The following is a 14,872-nucleotide window of genomic DNA, read 5'->3' on the forward strand; positions in this document are numbered from 1 at the left end:
TTTCGGGAGTGTTTTCCAAACAGTAGCATGTAGACTAGCCTAAGTGAGAAAATAGGCAAACCAAATGATTGTGTCTACTTACAGTGAGTTAAGAAGTCGGCCCTGAACATAACTTCCAACAGATGAAATTCTGCAAGGAGAAATAAAATAACCGTTAAAGGAAGATTACATCTCCTCACTAACACAAGAAACCTTTGTTGGGTTTGTAACAGCACAATAGTTTTTGGTTAGAGATCGTGCATCGTAACCCTGGGTTCCACTCCCTTTTGACAGCAGGGAGTCACACCTGGATGTCAGTGTAGCTGCTCAGACCAAGGCCTGTAATGGGACACAGCTCCAAGGCCAAATGAGAATCCCACATTTTTATTCATCTTTAAATACTTACACCGAGGAAGAAGTAAATATATCATGTTCATATGCTTTATCTGTGCATCTCATCTTGCTAAAAGAAGCAGACCTCAACTCAGGCTTGAAGGCCTGTTGTCAACAACTGCTGGCTTTTCCAAGAGTTTCATCTGGCAAAATTTGCTGAGTCTCTATAGAGAGAAGAATGATGACTGAAAATTAGTGCAATTTAACAAGAGAAACAAACAAATTTATACACCCCCCCCCCCCCCCCCATATATATAAACCATTCTACCTACTCAGCATTTTGCAAACTCTTAGCAGGAAAGCATAGCCCAAGAGTTTTGTGGGTAGGGAGAAAACTTTCATTTCAGTGTTCCTGGTAGATGTTTGTTTTGAGATAACAGGAGTGATAAAATGTCACTATTTAGGTGAGAAATGGATCCTGTGCTGAGATCTTGCTAAATAGAAGTCTTACTTTCTCCACATTTCACCTAAGTAAGCACAGTTCTCCACACTTGTAGTGAGATGGATTAGCTTTGAGAGATTAGATATGGGTACGGATAAGAACAGAAACACCGGTGGGCCAAGGTCCTCTTTACACTTCATTAAGCAATCAAACACGAAGTATGAAGTTCTTACACTCAAATGATTAACATTTTGACATCCATGTAGTTTTAATGTTTTTCTGCTGAATTTTTGAGCACACTGAAAATCAAAATGACTTTCTATTATTAGAATTGCCAAATGCTTGCCTTCAGAAGCCATTTTCAGTTCTGTTCAACAGACGTTCTCCAGCCAAGATGAAACCCCCATAATGAGGAGAGGCTGAGAGAGCTGGGACCGCTCAGCCTGGAGAAGAGGAGGCTCAGGCATGATGTCAACAATGTCTAAAAATTCCTGAAGGGAGGATGCAATGAAGGTGGAGCCAGGTTCTTTTCAGAGAAAGAACCAAGGGAATGGGTGCAAACTGGAGTAGAAGAGGTTCTCTCTGAACACCAGGCAGCACTTCTGTGTTGTGCAGGTGACGGAATGCTGGCACAGGCCACTCAGAGGCTGTGCAGTGTTTTCCTTGGACATCTGCAGAAGTTGCCTGGATGTAGGCCTGGGCACCCTGCTCTGGGTCTCCCCGCTGGGGCAGGGCTTGGTTCAGATGGATGCAGAGAGCCCTGCCAACATCAACCATCCTTCAATTCTATCATTATGAAACAAGAACGCTGAAATTTATTTTTGTGTTTATTGGTACTCAGCATTAACATACAGAAAAACTTAGAAAATGTTTGTGTATTTATTTATTGTCCCAACCTGTTCTACCACCAAGGAATATGAATATGTATTGCTTTCAACTTATTGATTTTTTATTTGATCTAGTTCCATTAAAAAAGAAAAACAAAATGAATGTGAGGCACATTAGCATAAGGCTTGCAGGACGTGGGAGAAGAGTACATTAAAAAACATTCAGCTTAGTACAGCACAGTATTCTGCCTTGGCACACTGAGCAGATCAAAAGGAGCTCCTTAAGAACAGTACTCATGATATAGATAAATGGCTTGAGACATCTCCTGCAAACAATTTCAAGGAAGGTCAGAAGCTGAAAAAGCTCTGAGAAACAATCTCCATCCTGGCGCAAGCTGCAAGTTGCCCAGCTGGATTGCTAATGAACGTTCAGGCTTTGGAACCAAAGGGCACTCACTGATTAATAGCAGCTCTAGATAAGCCAGTAATGAGTTGTCATGGAGTACTGTTCACAAAAGGCTGGACTTTGCAATTCCTTCCAATTTTGATTCTCCTAGTCTAGGCTTGCAACTGCTCCCATGGTGCCATGAGCACTTTCACAAGCACCTTTCCCACCTCTCCTCCTGCCTTTCCTGGGGGTACCTTTGTGCCCTGCTGCGGGCACGAGCCTGACCTCAGGGTGCCCCAGCATAGAGAGCTCAATCTGCAGGAGCTCATTTAAATCTCATAACATGTAAAGCAGATTTAGGAATGTGACACCTAAATGAGAAAGCTCAATTGAACTGAAAAATGGTGTATTCCGTCCCGTCAGTTACCACCTAAACTGCCTTCTCTTGAGAAGACTGCTAATGTCTTACAACAAATCCTTCAGTGAGATGTTACATCTCACTACAAAGAAGTAACAGAAGCAGACCTGCACCAGTCAAGATTTTCTCTGAACTGATTAGGGAATTTTCATTGCCCAGTAGGGCAATCAAGACAAGTACCCATCTCATCCATTAAAAATAAACAAAAACAAACAACTTTCATAATCTCATTACTGTAAACACTTGTTTTATTGCTTGAATTACATTTCCCACTAGGAGCAAAGCAGCTATTGAATCAAAATTCAGTCATTTAGTCAGAAAGGCAAATACTGGCATTGCCTGGAGAAAGAAGAGCTTTATAACCTTTAAAACAGCACAATCTGCCTGAACCTCCTGCTACTTTTTCAACAGGCAGTGCAGAAAAAGTGGATTTTGGACACTGCTGTATGGTATTGAAACTGGAGCATCCCATTGCTACAGAGTTCAAAATAGTTTTACATCATTAAGACTGGAGTCTGCCATAATTGCCCCAAGAAGTCAAAGAGCTATGGCTGAAAAATCTCCATGCTCCTATCAAAGATCTTGTTTTCATAATACCATGGTTAGATTTGCATACTACAGCAGCCCTGGAGCTGTGTCTGGACATCCAAGCAGCCCACACCCATGCTGGCAGAGGCAAAGAGAGTAAGAAAATTACTAGAGTAGGAAAAGACAGCTAAGATCAGATGAACTGTCCAACCATCAGTTCACCATCACTATGCTCACTAACCATGTTTCTCAATGCCACATCTCAGCGGTTCCTGAACAGCTCCAGGGACAGTGATTTGGGGGTTGGACTCAATGATCTCTGGATCCCTTCCAACCCCTACAGTTCCGTGATTCTGTGATTCCACCACCTCCCTGGGCAGTCTATGCCAGTGCTTCACCACACTTTCTGAGAAGAAAATTTTCCTAATATCCAACCTGAACCTCCCTGGCACAACTTGAGGCCATTCATCCTTATTGCTGTTGCCTGGGAGAAGAGGCCAATCCTCACTTCATTACTGCTTCCTTTCAGGCAGTTGTAGAGAGTGATAAGGTCTCCCCTGAGCCCCCTCTTGGTGACACCAGAGTCATGTCACCAAGGCAAGCTTACTGCAAGCTCTCCTTTCTGCTGAAGGAGGCATTAAAACACCCATGATGGTTTTGTTTTAATCATTAATCAAGGGCAAATATAATGCAATGAAGGAAAGCAAACACACACATCACAGCACAAATGCAAACAGGTGTGTTAAATGGTGGGGCAGGTTTCCCTGGTTAAATCAGAAGAATGGAGGTGAAAGAGAGGAACTTGAACAGTGCAAACATTTTCATTGTAGAATCATATTCACAGCAGAGTTCCTTCCTCAGGTCAGCTACGAAGGCCCCAGTCTGAGCTGTAGGTGGCCTGACACATTGCAGTACGTGCCTGGGCAGTTTGCTCTGTGTGCATTTAGACACCTGGATAGCTGCTTGTGCTGGAAACGTTGCTGAACTACCTCCACAGGTCTTCTGCCTTCATCAGGCACTGATTCTCCTGTGTCGCTGCTACCCAGCTTACTCAGCAGTGTCCTGCTGCCAGCTTGCTTTGTTAGGGAGGAATCATCTCCCTCAGATGCCAGCTGCTCTGGCACGACTGAGGATGCAGTCCTTAAAAAAAACAGCTTTGGTGAGAGGAAGAAGGGAATCTGGGCTGGTCTCTCAGTCGAGTTCCTACTTTTTAAGTATTTCTCTAATTGCTAGTCCTGAAAACTAGCACTCAGATCAGAACTTTTAGGAAGAGAGAGAGAAAACAGACTGCTTCACTGGTTGTTAGATTTGTAGGTTATTGCCAGTAATTAAAATTACAGAACCTGTAGCCCAGTGGTGTACAGGCTGAAAGACTGTTAATGTGCTGTGAGTAATATGATTTAGGGAGATGAAAAGAAAAAAATCAGTGTGATTTATATCCCCATTTCTATTCTGAAAGCTGCCTTTTCAAGAGGAAGAAGCCCAAAACTTCCCAACCACAAGCTAAACCCCTGGTTTCAACAAACTGAAGGCATTCTCCTTCACCTGTTTACATTAGTGTGAATCAGGGGCTTGAATCTGCGTTTTCCATAGGCTTCAGAAGGCAGCTGGCTTTCCACATGCAGCTATTCAGGAACAGCTCATACACGCAAAATGCCAAAGGACCACAGATGCAATATTCATTTACCTCCCGCATCCAGAATGTCATTTCAGTTTTTATTCTAACCACTGGCGATTCGTTGTTCCAAATTCCTTTCAGTAAATGTCCCCCGCTGCTACCCATAGCTTCTGCAGAAACTATTTCGAATATTTTGCAGGCAAAAAATAGCAGAAGCACCGAAAATCAGACAGTTCCTCTCCAGAGTGGATGACTGATGAAAGGCACATTTCGAAGCCTGTGAAAATATGAGCCAGAAATAAGTAGCAAATGAGATTATCTTCTTATTGATTTCTCTGCAGTACATTCTGATTAATTGGCAAATCAAAGGAGCAGTTTCCAGCTGCCCAACAAGATGACATTCTTCATCCTCTGTATGTGTGGCTTCTGATAAGTAAGCGGTTCCCTCAGTTATCGGATGCCTGGGGCTTTTCTATTCTCCTATCCAAAAACCTTGGTCTTTGTCCTATATATCTGAGCTTTCAAAAGGTGGATTCTAATCCTCTCTTTGTTCTCTCCAAAAGAATCCACCACAACATTTCTTTTTGAAATCTACAGCTTACTTCAGAACCACCACATCTTGTTGACAGTGTGGTGCACCCAGCCCCTCCAGACTGTTGTAGCCACCACTGGGACAACCTACTGACGACTGGGAGAAATTTCCTACCGCTAGAATATACTTTTTTTTTTAATTCAGAAATCAGTATCACCATTTTTATCTTAAAGGCTTTATGTGTTGCAGTGAATGGCTGGATCAGAAACTGCTGCCGGTGTTGATATGAGCTGATCGGCCTGAACTTCTCCATGGTATTACCAAAATATCTGAAGAGCTGGTAGTTTAACCTGCCCTAATCATAATCAAAGAATGTTAATGAGGAGCAGCTAAGAGAACTGAGGTTGTTTAATCTGGAGAAGAGGGGGCTCACAGAAGGTCTTAGCACTCCATACAACTGCCTGAAAGGAGGTTATAGCAAGGAGGGGTCAGCCTCCTCTCATAGGTAACAGTGATAGGATGAGGGGTAATAGCAACAAGATTCACCAGGGAAGGTTCAAGTTGGATATTAGGAAAATTTTTTTCCTCAGAAAGCATGGTGAGGCATTGGAACAGACTGCCCAGGGAGGTTCTGGAGGTGCACAAGAAACGTGTAGATGTGGCACTGAGAGCCATGGTTACCGGGCATGGCAGCTGTGGGTTGATGGGACTAGATGATCTTGGTCTTGGAGGTCTTTTCCAACCTTAATGATTCTATGATAGGCCTAGGGCTTACAGCAGAGAGTAACACTCTGTCTTTAGCTTTATTCTGATGGGAACAGGCATCTCATTTTCAAACACCAACCTGCAGCCCAGGTATTCAGCTCTCTGTGCCCTTGTGCTGTTCAAAATGGGCTGAGTTTTGGTAAATAAACTGTTGTCCAGCTACAAGAATGAGTGCAAATGTGAAATTAAGTATGTACGCAAAAGTGAAATTGTAGTGGCAGTAATAGCTAGCAGATCAGGGATTCAAAAGGAAAAATACCAGAGAAAATGAGCAAAGACACAACACACATGGGAAAAAAATCAGAGAATCAGCAGATAACAATCAGTGGAGAGAGGGACCATAGCCCAAAGAGCCCAGAAGCAGACACTTCCTCTTTGGATCAGCAACCCCACAGAGATGTTTGAGGTGCCTTGCTGGCAGTGAGCATCATCAACACCTCCCTGGGTGGTTTGCTGGTCATACTTACATGCTATATATAGCTGCCATGTTTTTAAATGTTGCAGCCTTTCAGTATAATGCAAGGTGAGCAAACAAAAACGACCCCTTGAGAACCCCTGAGGTTGCACGTCTGAGTGCCAGTCCTGTTCCTCCTGGCCCTGCTTTCATTCTTTCTCACCACACTGTAACACTTCAAGGTCTAAAGCCAAGAGCGAGCAGCAACTAAAACAGAGCTGCATAAGATGACTATGCATCACTATGACCATAAGATCCCTATTTATCAGAAGGGGTTACTATGAAGTGCTGAAGCATTTTTTTTTCCACTAGTAAGTGCTATCTGAATGCTCTCTCCAGCTGTCTTTAAAGGAGAACAAACCAGGATGCTAAGCAATGTCTGATGGTGGCTCTTTAATGTGTTTAGGAAGGAATCGGCTCTCGCTAGAGGGCACATGAGCCCAGATTTTTATACACCCTATTCCGGACATGAACGATAAGCTGCAAACCAGCAAGGCTTAAAACAGCCACTCTGTGTGACCGAATCCTCTCAGAAAGCAAATTATAGCATGGCTTTAAAATGTTCCGACCCCCAAGCACCACAGACCATGGGGCAGGGCAATGGCTTATGTCATTTTGCTGTGAAAGGACTTCTCCTGCTGCTGGTACTGCGGCCATCAGCACTGCAGAGGGACAAATCTCTGTGCCAGGCACAGCAGGCATTTCTTGTGGGGGCAAAGAAAAGGGAGGAAGGAACAATACACGTATACACGTTTTCCTTGATTGCTGACAATGTTCTCAAAAAGCTTTCATTTAAAGGGACAACATTCAGTATGGAGAAAGGGACAAATTTAAGGACTGCTATTGGAAAAATAAAAAGAGGGTTGGGGAAAATTTCATACTAAGTCGCAGGAACAGTGACTCCACAGACATGTGGCAAGTAGTGTGGCACAACAGGAGTAAATCTGTACAGCGCACTGCTTTGTTTTGAAGCCTTGCTGTCTGCATTACTGACATTTTGGCATAGCTCTAGGCTGCTCCCACAGACCAGGGGCAGGGGTTGGGCTGCAGCCTGAGGTATGGAACCAGCCGGAGGCTCATGGAGGGAAAGGCACGGGAAGGGTGTGCCTATTAAAGCTTCAAGTCCCATAAGGGGCCTCATGTTGGCAAGATGGAGAGAGCCAAAGATACAACAGCAGTAACTTCAATGCCGGTGTGATTTTTGCAGCACAGAGGCATCCATATAGCAGGACATTCAGCATGTTGGAGCCTCCCAAGAGCTGCGGCCCTCAGCCCCATCACACAGCATGGTTTGTGGTGCCATTCCCCTGCTGTTAGCACCTCTGCACATGCAGGTCTGGAAGCTAAATGTATCAGCTGCAGTAGTAACCAAGTTCACTTATTTTACTTGCTGACATATCAGAACACTGGAGGCTTGGCCATACTGCCTTGATGTGGGAACGGGCATGATGAGAATAGCATGGGCATTACCTGCAGGGAAAGAAGTGAGGTACTTTGCTCACTGAAAGCATCTTGGGGGATCATTTGTCATGGGAAAAAGTATTCATTTCTGAGAATTGCTTTCAAAATGTTAAGTTTTATGTCACATCTGGCATAATGTAACCTTTACCTTTCCTAGAAAACTGGAAGTGTTCTCTGATTAAAAATAATAATAATAATAATTACAGAAGAAGAAAAAAAGAGTGAGGAACACAAATTCTGTAACAAAAGACAGCTATAAAGAGGTGCAAGAGGCAGGGAAACACCACACTGCACACTGCCTATTACCAAGAGCTGGAAAAGAGAAATCCCTCAGAGGCTCAGGGATGAGGACTGCCTACAGCTTTCCCACAGGACAGGAACACACACAGGAGCAGGAGGGGAAGGTGGCAGGTCAAGTCACCAAAAAGAGTGGTAACGCACTGGAAGAAGCTGTCTAGGAAAGTGATGGAGTCACAGCCTCTGGAGGTTGCTGATTGTCTCTCAGATTTGGTACCCAGCTGCAAGTGGCAGAAGAATATAGATAGAAAATAAGAAAAAAAATGTAATAGAAGTACGTGAGAGCAGATACTGCATACCAGCATGGAAAGGAAGCATCAGCAGCAAGGCTTATCTCAGGCAGCTGTAGCTGCTCACAGGGAAGAATTTGCTCAGTGCCTGGAAATTTGCTCAGACTCTTAGTGGAAGTCAGCCCGAGGATGGGATAAGGTCAGTAATCTTAGCTAAATCCTATTAAACTTAATAAAGTACTTCAGTTGTCTTCTCAAAAACGCAAATCAAAGGGTGGTTTCAATATTAGAAAATTAAGGAAGATAAATCCAAACTAAATCCTTTTAATTTCCCTCCATTTATCAGCATTATTTTTCTCAAGAGAGGGACAGGCCAAGGATGTTGACAGAGGTGTAGGCATGACACTAGTGTTGTCTTCTGTTTCAAGCCACAAAAGCAATTTAAAATCTTATTAAAATCATTACAAGAAAAAAGATTGAATTAGGTTTTTTTTGTAGTGATCTGCTAATGTGGTTTTAAGATGAGAGGGAATGGCCTCAAGCTGTGCCAGGAGAGGTTCAGGTTGGCTATTAGAAAACATTTTTTCTCAGAAAAAGTGATGAGGCAGCGGCACAAGCTGCCCAGGGAGGTAGTAAAATCACTGTCCCTGGAGGTGTTCAAAAACCATGGAGATGTGGCATGAAGAATGTGGTTAGTGGGAATGGTGTGATGAGTTAGTGGTTGGACTACATGATCTTGGTAGTCTTTTCCAATCTAAATGATTCTGCGGTTCTACCATAGAAGTCAAAGCTGAAGGCACAGCATGGCAGCAGCACTCACTTGATGCCAGCTCCTCATGCTGCCCAGCTACTCCTTGTTCCTTGGAGCTGAAGGGTTGTACCCGCTCACATAAGCCGCAGTGTGCAGGGCCAGCACCTCACACCAGGACAATCCACGCAACAGATAGGGATTGGTGCTATGGCCCATGTGGCAACTGGGTGAAATGTTGTGAAAATTATAGTCAAATTGTTTTCATGGTGACTTGTACAAAACTAACTCACCCAAATCCATCCTTTGGCATTCTCTGTCTAGTATATGTGGGTTTTTCTTCTTACAGCACTGATACCAGCTTTGTGTGCAACTAGCAGACAGCAAAGCATAAGCTAAAGCAACAGCTCACCAACAGATTTGCACAGAACTTCAGGTGTTAGAAGGAACGTCTGGAGGTCATCTAATCCAAACCCCTGCTAAAGCAGATTCCCTAGAACAACTGTGCTCAAGAACCTCTTCACCAGCCAGTTTTTAGGTTGGAGCCTGTTTGCTGTGAATGCACAGCTGCTGGACTCCAGGGATGCCAGAGGAGCCACTCCCTTAAGAAGGTTCTGGTGAAGGCAGAATTCTCAGCTAGGAAAGAGGAAGGACCAGGCTAAAGGGCAAAGAGTTACAGTCCTGTTGTGCATATGTTGGTGATATCCTGGCTATTTTGACATTCAAGTCATTAAAGAAGAGAATTCCCCCAAATAAGAGAATTCCAAAGGGAGGGAGAGCATGAAAGAAGAGGTTACCTCTAGAAAGCAGCCCGTATCCTCCAGGTAAGGGAGGAAGAAAAAAGCAGAAGGAGCTGGGTGAGCTTTACCTCCTTAGCATCATCCGCAAGCAGACAGATGACATGGCAGCTTTGTTCCTCCTTCCCCAGCAGTGCAGGATCCCATCAGCTCCCAGAGCAACAGGCACAGCAGAACACCTTCTTCCCCAGCTACCAAGTGTGTCATTTGTAACTCAGCATCTGCTCATTAAGAACAGGAGCGAAATGGTCAGTGTTTTTCCCATGAAATAAGGGTTACTTGACCAGAGCTTGAAATGTGATCCTTTTTGGAAATAAGAGATAGTACACGTAGGGAAAATAAATAGGTTCTGAAAAATGAAGGAACATCTCCTGTCAAACCCATGAATCATAATGCATTAGGCTCTGAGGCTTGCCTGCTCAGGCTCTTTTTCACATTGCATATGAGCAGCGGGGGGATGTTCCTTAAGAGGGAGGGAGGGGAAGATGCTCTCACAGCTCTGGGGATCTGACATACAAAATATCGCCTCTAACCAAAACAACCAATTCAGATGTGAGCAATTTCTACTGAAGCACAGAAATAGCAACAGCTGATGTCATTAACAGAAGTAGGAAGGTGAATAGCAACAGGGGAAAAAAAAAAAGATGGAAATGGGAACTACAGCCCAGAATCACAGAAGAGATGGTAATACATAAGCAAAGAACTATAAAAAGCAAAACTGAGAAAGGGAGTAATTGTCATCTTGAATAAAAATGCAAATACGTACCACCCGCGAGGAGCACTTCCACCAGTGTGAATGTTGCCTGGCAGGCATGCAACACATAGCAAAAACGCTGGTTCTGTGAAGGAAGAAATCCAAGCCATCCACAAACTCGCTAAGAAAAAGCCCCAAACAATTAACATAGTGGAAGCGTTAAAACAGATTACCTAAGTCAAGGATTGATCCAAGGACAGAATTCCCTTTGATGAGTCATGTACACCTCAAGCACAACCATATCAAAGTCTGTGAGCATGAGCAAAGACAAGCCAGAAAGAGAAGCCCCTTTCCTCCTCAGGCCTTGCAGGCAGGCCTTCTGCTTGAGTGCCTCTGGCAGGTACCATAAGGCCTTGGCAGATCAGATGACACTTAAAGACACCCTACCCTCGTTTGCTTTTCTGTGAGAGGTTTTAGGGGTAGGAAGACAACAAGAAGCACTGCACATTAGCAGTGAGCAGGCAGAGCTTACTTGCTGTACTCTGGTCACTGCAACTGTGCCCAGAACCAGCGTACTTGCAGGTTAGTCTGGATAACGCCGGTGCCCTGCAGCACACTGCCTGCTCACGGGGTGTGGGCTCCTTTCCCTGTTTGCAGTGGCCAGGTCACACCCTGATTGTCACCAGGCTGCACTATATTTGCACCAGCAAGGCCATCCAGTGAGGCTGAGCGGGTCTGGCCTGGCCATGGGGAGCAAAACACTCCTCTTCCTTGTAGGCACTGTGGAGAAATGTGGAGAGTTTTGTTAGTGCCATGCACTGAGCTATAGCGGCAGGAACATTTGCCGTAAGCAATATCTCTCTAATGACCAAAAATAGAACCCAAGGATGACATGGAGCTGTGTCAGGGGAGGACAGCTGGGGCTTAGGGAAAGGGTCTGCACCAGAGGGTGCTGGGCATGGAACAGGCTGCCCAGGGCTGTGGGCACAGCCCCAAGTGCTGGAGTTCAAGGAGCGTCTGGACAGTGCTTTCAGACATTGGGTTTGGTTTTGGGTGGTACTGTGTGGAGCCAGGGGTTGGACTCCATGATCCTTGTGGGTCCCTTCCAACTCAGGATACTCTGAGATTCTAATATCTGGTTACGCTCATATTATCTGATAATAATGCGTTAGTGACGATGATCTGGAATGATATTTTAAGGTAGAAACACAGTGTATGTTTTACAACATTTATTTCTTCCACCTACAGATCTGCCCTCACAGTTAATGGTCCAACGTGAACATCCTTTATTTCTAAATACCACAGTGCATCTTCGGTCCAGGAATGCTTTTAAGGAAAAGAACATTGTTCTCCAGGAAATCTGTGTTCTTAAGTTCGCAGAACTCAGACTAAAGCCACAGCTTGATCTCCTTTTATTGGTAACAGAAGCTAGTAACTCTGGAAAAGTCTGTATTGACTTGACAGCAAGAGAAATAGCTTCTTTCAGAATAATAAAAAAATACCCCTGGCCCTGAAAAAATAATGGTTTGATTTTTCAAAATTAATGTTAAAAAACAAACAAACAGCTCCCTATAGAGTCAAAGTAACTAATTAGTAGAACACGTTACACAGCAGATACCTTCACCAAAGGGGAAGCAATAGGCCTCTGAGGAAACCAAACACACCATTCTCATACCAAGGAAATAAGTCCTTCTGCCATTAGCCTTTACATTGCTTTTGATGTTATACCATGTGTTAATTATTTCCAAATCACAAGTGCAAACACTCATCCTGATTGGAAAATTAGCAGATTTCAAACTCAAGTAATTTGCCCCTAATGAGGAACTTGTTGAACGGAATTGAACAATTAGCTCATACCCTTTGCTGGCTGTGTATTGCAAGTCTACGAGAAAGTACAGAAACTCACTTTTTGCAGTAAATCGCAATAAAAGATGGATGTGAAGTCAGTTGTTGTCTCTGTGCTGTTTTCTGCTCTTCTTCTAGCTCTTGGAGCCACGGTTCTCAAAGAATGATACAGCCCATGCAGTACAGACCTGCTGTATTCTCTAATCCTTCCTCTCTGGGTCAGCCTATTTAGATGCCTTTTGCTATGTGCCATGCAAGAGAGATTTCATTACTTAAAAAAATAAAACCTACAACTTCTGGGTCCATATACACAATATATAGGTAGAACCTGCTCCTGGGCTCCCTGCCCTTGGCAAAGCACAAGAGTTATTGCTGGCCAGGCCTTCAGTTGTGCCTGACTGTCTATAGGGGAGAACTGACACTTTTTGGCTAGTCAATCACATTAAAATAAAGTAATTTTATCCTCTCATTAGTTTTGTCCATACACCTGACTGTACAACAGGCACTGTGCAGTCAGGTCCCTTTGTAGATGCAAAGGAAAATTGCCATTGGACAATTTTTCTCTCTCCTAGAAATGACCAAGAATGTCCAAAGTATTGTCAGGATTTTATGTCTGATTTCTCCCCATTTAAAACAAACAAACAAACAAAAATTCTTAACTTCTTCAAAGTTTCTTCCTCTTTTTCAGATTACTTTCTGCAGCATTGTTTTCTTTCTTGTTTGAAGCACAATATAGAATTGTATAGAATTGTTGGGGTAGAAGCATCTAAACAGCATCTAACTTATCTAATCATTTAACTCGGATATTTGTAGATTTATTTTCAATCTTAATTGTGATTTCTGAATACACAGAGATAAAGAGAAAAGGTGTTTCCTAGAGCCTGATCCTAAGCTGATGCAAAATTCCCTTCTCTTACCTCCTAGGGCAAGTTCATCAAATTTCCTGCTCTCTGTGTTGTTTTTCCTCACTCAGACTGCCTGAGGTCCAACCTGGAGGCTGTGACTTGCAGTGTTCTCATTTCAAGAACATCTGAATGAATGTACCACAGTGCAGGCCACCTGCTGCCCTGCACACTGGTTCTTAGATGCCTGCCCTGTCAGACATGGACCTCTACGTTGCATGGGCTATTAGTCTGACCCTGAGGTGGGGAAGAAATTCTTAATTTACAAGCTCAAAAAGATGAAAGGATTTGTAACAATAAAGCCACATATTCTATTGCATTCATGTAAGCTGTAACTCAGGAAAGCTCTTAGGCACATATTTAAGTATATCTAATTTTGCTTTCAAGATGGTTCTGTGCAAGCAAGCGACTTCTGGAATGAGACTACTACACTTACTAAGGGAAGTGTCTGCTGTCAAATGTAAAGTCCACTTGACAATCGCCACCTGACAGTGCATTTTCTTGCTGAAGAATGTCAGGTGAATACAACAGTAGGTTTTAAATATCAGCCCAAAAGCATAACAGCTAGTGACACCTATAGATAAATCAGGCCTACACTGATGTTTACAAGATACATTCTGCAGACATTTCAGAGACATGACAAAGACCAGACCAAAAGTGATAAAAGATCTTTGTTCATTGAATAAATGCCCCAAAAGAAGAACGGGTGAAGGCTCTTGCTGTGCCTTCAGGTGCCTTCACCGGACAGACAGAGACCACCATTTCTCCATATGCTCCATCTGTTTTCAAAAGCAATCAAGCTTCAGCACACGGACGTGTTCTTCCTTGCAACAGATCGCACTCACCAAGACATCACCTTTACAGAACTGCTATAGAAAACATTTTCCAGTAGTGCTCAGTAGATCTAGTAATTAGTCTTTTCCACAGCAGTTCACAAAACACCTTACCAAGTCAACATGTTTTATTTTCCAATTTTGAAACTTCTTCAGCTCACAGCCAACCATTCCCAATATTGTTATGAAGTACTGTTCCACAGGTTGATACGAGAAACATTACAAATGTATCTGTGACTGAGACTGATATAAAACAACATTAGGAGTATGCTAATAGTCATAACGTTAAATTACATTAAGAAGATTTCTCACATTAAAGATATCAGCTGATTTGTTAATTCTGCTGACACACTCCAGAGTAGAGTGAAAATTTTCACCTGAATTATTTTTCAAGGAAAGAAAAATATGTAGATTCTCTCACATTAATGCAGTTCAAGAATCTGTGTTAATTTCATGGATTGCCTGCTTAGAAAAAATTCATATAAAAATTGTTTCAACCGCTTCAAACAAAAAATAATTCAGTTATTTCTAGCATCATGAAATTCTTCCCTTGTTAAAGAAAATACTATTTTTAACCTCAGTCAGAAAGAAAATGTTCTGTTTAATTCAACTTCTTTTTCTTCTCACGGCTTATTCACAAGCTAAAGCTTTTGGAATATTTCATTTTCAACAGCCAATTCTCAAATTAAAAGTATTTTTGGAGCTCCCTGTAAATGAGAAATAAAGCCCCAGTAAAGTTGTATTTGATACCATATTGGTAAAGGATGTTATTACCATCTTT

Source organism: Lagopus muta, chromosome 1 (genome assembly GCF_023343835.1).
Source record: "Lagopus muta isolate bLagMut1 chromosome 1, bLagMut1 primary, whole genome shotgun sequence".
Lineage (NCBI taxonomy): Eukaryota > Metazoa > Chordata > Aves > Galliformes > Phasianidae > Lagopus > Lagopus muta.